At 45.3% G+C, this 7473-nt stretch overlaps 1 protein-coding gene across 7 annotated transcripts in view; it reads right to left on the bottom strand.

Moving 5' to 3' along the window:
* The window catches only part of LOC106581498 (muscleblind-like protein 1), a 155545-nt gene extending 149071 nt beyond the window's left edge, over positions 1 to 6474 (bottom strand). For 6 of the 7 annotated variants that reach the window (XM_082966786.1, XM_082966784.1, XM_082966785.1 and 3 more), the window contains exon 1: positions 6185 to 6386. The gene's annotated coding sequence lies outside the window, so the exon portion shown is untranslated. Of the gene's footprint in view, positions 1 to 6184 lie in introns of all 7 variants that reach the window. The other variant, XM_014163581.3, reaches the window with a different exon arrangement.
* Positions 6475 to 7473: the final 999 nt, after the last annotated feature.

Here is a 7473-nt window from a genome sequence, read left to right on the forward strand (position 1 = left end):
AGAGCCAGAGAGAGAAAGACACGCAGAGAGAGAGAGAGAGAGAGAGAGAGAGAGAGAGAGAGAGAGAGAGAGAGAGAGAGAGGAGAGAGAGAGAGAGAGAGAGAGAGAGAGAGAGAGAGAGAGAGAGAGATAAAATGTATGTACACAGAAAATAAATGTGCAATAAAAATAAAAAACCAAAGAACAGAATTATTTTCACAATGTAGAGGTGTGAGACAAGGCTGCAGTTTGAGTCCAAACCTTTTCAACATTTATATCAATGAATTAGCAGACATGTTGGACCATTCTCCAGGCCCAGGACTCACACTTTTTGACACAGAGGTGAAATACCTGCTATATGCTGATGACTTGATACTTCTATCACCAACCAAAGAAGGTCTTCAACAGAACATTAAAATTCTAGAGCAATATTGCCATAATTGGGCCCTGGCAGTAAATTTCCAAAAAATGAAAATCATGATTTTGCAAAAGAAAACCAGATGTCAGAAACACAAATATAAATTCACCCTGAACAACACCATCATTGAACACACTAAAAATTACACCTACCTTGGTCTGACCATATCTGCATTGGGAAACGTTAATATGGCAGTGAATGCACTAAAAGGAAAAAGCCCGCAGAGCATTGTATGCAATAAAAATTATATTACTCAAAATCAACATCCCAATTAGAATTTGGACCAAAATATTTGACAGTGTAATCCTACCAATAGCTCTTAACGGAAGTGAGGTTTGGGGGCCACTCAATAAACTGGACTTTAAAATGTGGGACAAACATCCAATTGAAGCCCTACGTGCAGAATTCTGTCGGAAAATCCTACAAGTCCAGAAAAATACACCAACTGATGCATGTAGGGCAGAATTGGGCCGCTTTCCAGTAATAATGAAAATACAGAAAAGATCATTACAATTTTGGCTACATCTAAATTCAAGTCCAAATTCAAGTCTGCAATTTAAAGCACTCCAAACCCAAGAGCTGAGCCCAGAAACGAGCCCTCTCAGTCAGCTGGTGTTGGACCTCACCAACCAAGCTGACACCAGCACTGCTTCAAAAGAAAGAATTCAAATAAACAAAATCATGAACCAATCAAAGGACTCATATTTACAACATTGGAAAAACGAAACAAAATCCCAAAGCCGACTAAATTGCTATCTGACCCTAAACAGAGAATATGAATTGGCTGATTATCTCTACTCTGTCAGAGATACGAAGCAGAGACAGATCCTTACCAAGTACAGGCTGAGTGACCACCGATTGGCAATAGAAACCGGCAGACATAAAAAGACATGGCTACCCAAAGAGGAGTGTGTATGTGGTCACTGCACGACAGGGAGAGGTAGAGACAGAGATGCACTTTCTCCTTTACTGTGATAAATATTCCTCACAAAGAGTTTCCCTATTTACAGAAATGACAACATTTATTCCAAATAGCCTGAGGGACACTGAATAATAACATCTGCATAGTAAGCAGTAACTTACTTATTATTACTATTATTGTTATCACTATTATTATTGTTGTTTATCATTCCAAATAGTAGTGGTATGGGTGGTAATGGTAATGATAGCAGTTTAGTGATGGTGATGGTAGTAGTAGTGGTAATGATGATAGTAGTTGTAGTACTGATGTAATGGTGAAGATGACCGTTATTTAGTTATAAGTTTGTTATAGATTCATTTTCCATATTTCGATTTTTATATTTATTACATTCTACTATTTTACTACTATTTTATTGTTATTATTTTTATATTTAATTCTGAGAGACTGGGAGAGAGAGAAAGACTGAGAGACTGAGAGACTGGGAGAGAGAGAAAGACTGAGAGACTGAGAGACTGGGAGAGAGAGAAAGACTGAGAGACTGAGAGACTGGGAGAGAGAGAAAGACTGAGAGACTGGGAGAGAGAGAAAGACTGAGAGACTGGGAGAGAGTGGGAGAGAGAGAGAGAGAGAGAGAGAGAGAGAGAGAGAGAGAGAGGCAGATCAAAAGAGAAGTATCTGTAGCATTGATAAAGAAATACTGTCTGGAGGGAAGTCACAGTGGAAGGAGACTGCTGATGATGTTGTTAGGTGATGATGACAACAAGCTCTCACAGTCTCACTGTTCATCCACGTTCCAGTCTCATTGCTCTAAACGTCAAATTTAGAATTGTTTTTGCTTCTCCTGCTACTATGTATCGTTCCATTTCTCCAAACAAAATTAATAAGGGTTAAGTTTAGTCACTTTTCATGAATTGTTAAGGGAACGGTTAAGGTTTGGGATAGGGTTAAATTAAAAATATCTGAACTTCAGAACCAGTGTCCAGGACTGGGATCGAACATCCAGAGTCATGAGATTTACGCCCATCCCAATCCCCAACCCCATCCCCAACCACCACCCCAAACCCATCCCCATCCACCACCCCAACCACCACCCCAACCACCACCCCAAACCCATCCCCAACCACCACCCCATCCCCATCCACCACCCCCAACCCCATCCACCACCCCAACCCCAACCACCACCCCAAACCCATCCACCACCCCAACCCCAACCCCATCCACCACCCCAACCCCAACCCCAACCACCACCCCAAACCCATCCCCAACCACCACCCCATCCCCATCCACCACCCCAACCCCATCCCCATCCACCACCCCAACCCCAACCACCACCCCAAACCCATCCACCACCCCAACCCCAACCCCATCCACTACCCCAACCCCATCCACCACCCCAAACCCATCTCCATCCACCACCCCAACCCCATCCCCATCCCCATTCACCACCCCATCCCCATCCACCACACCATCCCCATCCACCACCCCAAACCCATCTCCATCCACCACCCCAACCCCATCCCATCCACCACCCCAACCCCATCCCCATCCACCACCCCAACCCCATCCCCATCCCCATCCACCACCCCAAACCCATCTCCATCCACCACCCCATCCACCACCCCAAACCCATCCCCATCCACCACCCCAAACCCATCCCCATCCACCACCCCAACCACCACCCCAACCCCATCCCCATCCACCACCCCAAACCCATCTCCATCCACCACCCCAACCCCATCCCCATCCCCATCCCCAACCACCACCCCAAACCCATCTCCATCCACCACCCCAACCCCATCCCCATCCACCACCCCAACCCCATCCCCATCCACCACCCCAAACCCATCTCCATCCACCACCCCAACCCCATCCCCATCCACCACCCCAACCCCATTCCCATTCCCATCCACCACCCCAAACCCATCCCCATCCACCACCCCAACCCCATCCCCATCCCCATCCCCATCCACCACCCCAAACCCATCCCCATCCACCATCCCAACCCCATCCCCATCCCCATCCACCACCCCAAACCCATCTCCATCCACCACCCCATCCCCATCCACCACCCCAAACCCATCCCCATCCACCACCCCAACCACCACCCCAAACCCATCCCCATCCACCACCCCAAACCCATCCCCAACCACCACCCCAACCACCACCCCAAACCCAACCACCACCCCAACCACCACCCCAAACCCATCCACCACCCCAACCCCATCCCCATCCACCACCCCATCGCACATCCTAGCAAATCCTCATTAAACAGAGATGGAGACCTACAGCAGCACACCTGAATGTTCTCTTGATAAGTGTGGCAACCATTTTCCTGTCAAAATGTAACGAGTACTTGTGGGTTCCAGAGAAAATGTATGGAGTAAAAAAGTACATTATTTCTTTAGAAATGTAGGAATGTAATAAAATAAAGTACAGACCCCCCCCCCCAAAAAAAATACTTAAGTAGTACTTAAGTACTTTACACCACTGCTGTGGACCAGATTATATCTCTATACTGCTGAGAACCATCAGTAGCAGACATACTGTGTCAATCCACTCCACTTATCTTGATACCTTGCATTCAATCCCTGAAACAGTCCTCCATAGAAATACACCAAAATACACACAAACACAAACCCACCACACTTGGTTTGTCAGACTGTAGCAGGCAGCGTGGGTAACGGAGGAGTTTAATCATTTCCTGAAGGACAGCAGCTATGTAAACACCAGGAGTCATTACGCAGCGTGTGGTGTGTGTGTGTGTGTCTGTGAGTGTATGTGAGTCTGTGTACTACGCCTCTGCCTGTGTGTGTGTGTGTGTGTCTGTGAGTGTATGTGAGTCTGTGTACTACGCCTCTGCCTGTGTGTGTGTGTGTGTGTGTGTGTACACAGCGCCTTCAGAAAGTATTGACTCCCCTTGACTTTTTCTTGTGTTACAAAGTCACATTCACATGGATGTAATTGTCATGCTTTGCACAAAACTCTCCGTAATGTCCAAGTGGAAGACAAATTAGGTTTTTTTAGATGATGGAAAATAAAACACTTATATATTTTGATTAGATAATTATTCAATTCATGTTAGAAACACCTTTTACAGATGTGAGTCTTTCTGAGTAATTCTCTTAAAACCTGAATTTTACAATTCTTGCCCATTATTCTTTAAAAATGATTCAGGTCTCTGTCAAGTTGGTTGTTAATCATTGCTAGACAGCCATTTTTAAGTTTTGCCATTGATTTTCAAGCTGGTTTAAGTCAAAACTGTAATTCGGCCAATCAGGAACGTTCAATGTGGTCTTGGTAAGTAACTCCTGTGTATATTTGGCCATGTGTTTTAGGTTATTGTCCTGCAGGGATGTGAATTTATCTCCCAGTGTCTTTTGGATACTGAACCAGGTTTAGCTCTATTCCTTTTCTTTTTATCCTGAAAAACTCGCTAGTCCAATGACAATTATACCCATAACATGATGCAGGCATCACCAAGCTTGAAAATATGGGAGAGTGGTACTCAGTAATGTGTCGTATTGGATTTGCCCAAACATAACACTTTGTATCCAGGACACATATTTTTTGCAGTTTTACTTTAGTGCCTTGTTGCAAACAGGATGCGTGTTTTTGAATATTTGTATTCTGTACAGGCTTCCATCTTTTCACTCCGTCAAGGTTATTATTGTGAAGTAACTATAATGTTGGTAATCCGTCCTCAGTTTTCTCCTATCACAGGCATTTTACTGTAACTGTTTAAAAAAATCTAAAATCACCATTGACCTCATTGTGAAATGCCTGAGTGGTTTCCTTCCTCTCTGTCAACTGAGTTAGGTAGGACGCCTGTATCTTTATAGTGACTGGATGTATTGATACACCATCCAAAGTGTAATTAATAACTTCACCATACTCAAAAGTGATATTCAATGTCTGTTTTTTTGTTTTTGTTACCCATCTACCAATAGGTGCCCTTTTTTGCGAGGCATTGGAAAACCTCCCTGGTCTTTGTGGTAATTGTACGGTATGTGTAGGTTATAAAGGAAATAATAAAAAACAATAATAATAATATTTAAAAATATTTAAAAGAAATATATAAAAAATAATTTCAAAAATCATCTTATACACCATTATTGTACACAGAGTCCTTGCAACTTATCTGACTTGTTAAGCACATTTTTACTCCTGAAATTATTTTGGCTTGCCAGAAAAAAGGGGTTGAACATTTTACTTACTGCCTTTGGATATTTCAGCTTTAAATGGTCTATTAATTTGTTAAAATTTTCTAAAAACATAATTCCACTTTGACATTTTGAGTTATTGTGTGTAGATCAGTGTAAAAAAAAAAGATTATTATATATATATTTTTAAATATTCATGCTTTTTACACAACACAATGTGGAAAAAGTCAAGGGGTGTGAATATTTTCTGCACTACAAGTGTGAAGAGAGCAGGGAAGAATGACTACTGTGTGTGGTTTGACTACTCTACGGAACATTAAACACTAACGATACCCACTCCTTAGTCTCCTCAGCTCTTTTCCACATTACAAACGGTCGTGCTTGAAATGACTGCACATTAGCAAGGACAATGTCTGACTAACTGCACACACGCACACAAACAGGCACACACTCATACATAGACACACAGATATACGGAATTACATTTTCCGAAAGCAATAAAATAAATCTGAGACTCCACAACTACAAGCAGTACTGTCTCGAGTCTAGACCTCTCCCTCTACACACACACACACACACACACACACACACACACACACACACACACACACACACACACACACACACACACACACACACACACACACACACACACACACACACACACACACACACCCTCTGTAAATGCAAACTGTGTTCACTTACTGTGCCTCAGCGTGGACTTCTCCGACTGCTGCTGAGAGGAGAATGGAAAGTGAAAACCTCACGCTTGCTTCAGAGTGCTTCTCTTCCACTCTTCCTCTCTCTCTCTCTTTCTCCCTCCCTCGCTCCCTCCCTCCTCCCACTCAATCCTGCCCCTTCTCTCTATCTTCCTCTCTCTCTCCCTCCCCTGTGCTCTCTCTCCCTCTCTCTCTCTTGGCAGAAGCCTACTGTGCTGTGACACACCCCTCTCCATATCCGCAGCTGGCTGGCAGTTCACCTTTCACAGCGCATGCTTCCACCGTATGCACAACAGAGAGAGACAGGGGGAGGGAGGGTTAAAGAGAGGGAGACAGGGGTAAGAGAGAGGAAGCTAACTCAACCGAAATTCTGCTGTCAACAAATCAGCGCCCATATTTCCCCCTCTGTGTTCCTGTGTTAATACAGGCAGACAGCCAGACTTTGATACCAACACCCTACTGTTCACCTCTCCCTCTCTCCCCCTCTCCCCTCTCGCCCCCTCTCGCCCCCTTTCCCCCTCTCCCCCTCTCTCTCCCTCTCCCCCCTCTCTCCCTCTCCCCCTCTCCCCCTCTTGCCCTCTCTCCCTTGCCCTCTCTCCCTCTCACCCTCTCTCGCTCTCTCCCTCTCTCCCCCTCTCCCCCTCTCACCCTCTCCCTCTCCCTCTCTCCCCCTCTCTCCCTCTCTCGCCCTCTCGCCCTCTCGCCCTCTCTCCCTCTCTCCCTCTTTCCCCCTCTCCCCCTCTCTCCCTCTCTCTCTCTCCCTCTACTCTAACCCTCTCCCCCCTCCACTTCTGTCCTCTTTCACCATCTGTACATGCAGGCAGAACATCTTCAAGAGATACGGATAGTGGTGGCCACCTGTATCTCTCCCTCTGTTTCTCTTTTCTATTTCTCTCTCCTTTAGATGTAGAAAATCACAAACTAACGTTATCAGATACTGCAGTGAGGACGAACACATGAACTGACAAAAGCAGCCTTACCTCACTTCGCTCAGGAGCATTTGTGTGTGTGTGTGTGTGTGTGTGTGTGTGTGTGTGTGCGTGTGCGTGTGCACGTGCGTGTGAGTGCGTGTGCGCGTGTGCGTGTGTGTGCGTGCGTGTGTGTGCGTGCGTGTTCAGGTTAACAGCTGCTCTAAAACCCCCAGTGAGGTGTTTGCCATTCTGTCTGGAATCATTCATCTGCAGCAGAACAATCATATGTCACACACACACAGACTGTCTCACTTTCCCCCTTTCTGAAATGGCAGCTGTGTCTTCCTTGCCTATCACAGACCAC

Source organism: Salmo salar, chromosome 20 (genome assembly GCF_965601325.2).
Source record: "Salmo salar chromosome 20, fSalSal1, whole genome shotgun sequence".
In the NCBI taxonomy this organism is placed as follows: Eukaryota; Metazoa; Chordata; class Actinopteri; order Salmoniformes; family Salmonidae; genus Salmo; species Salmo salar.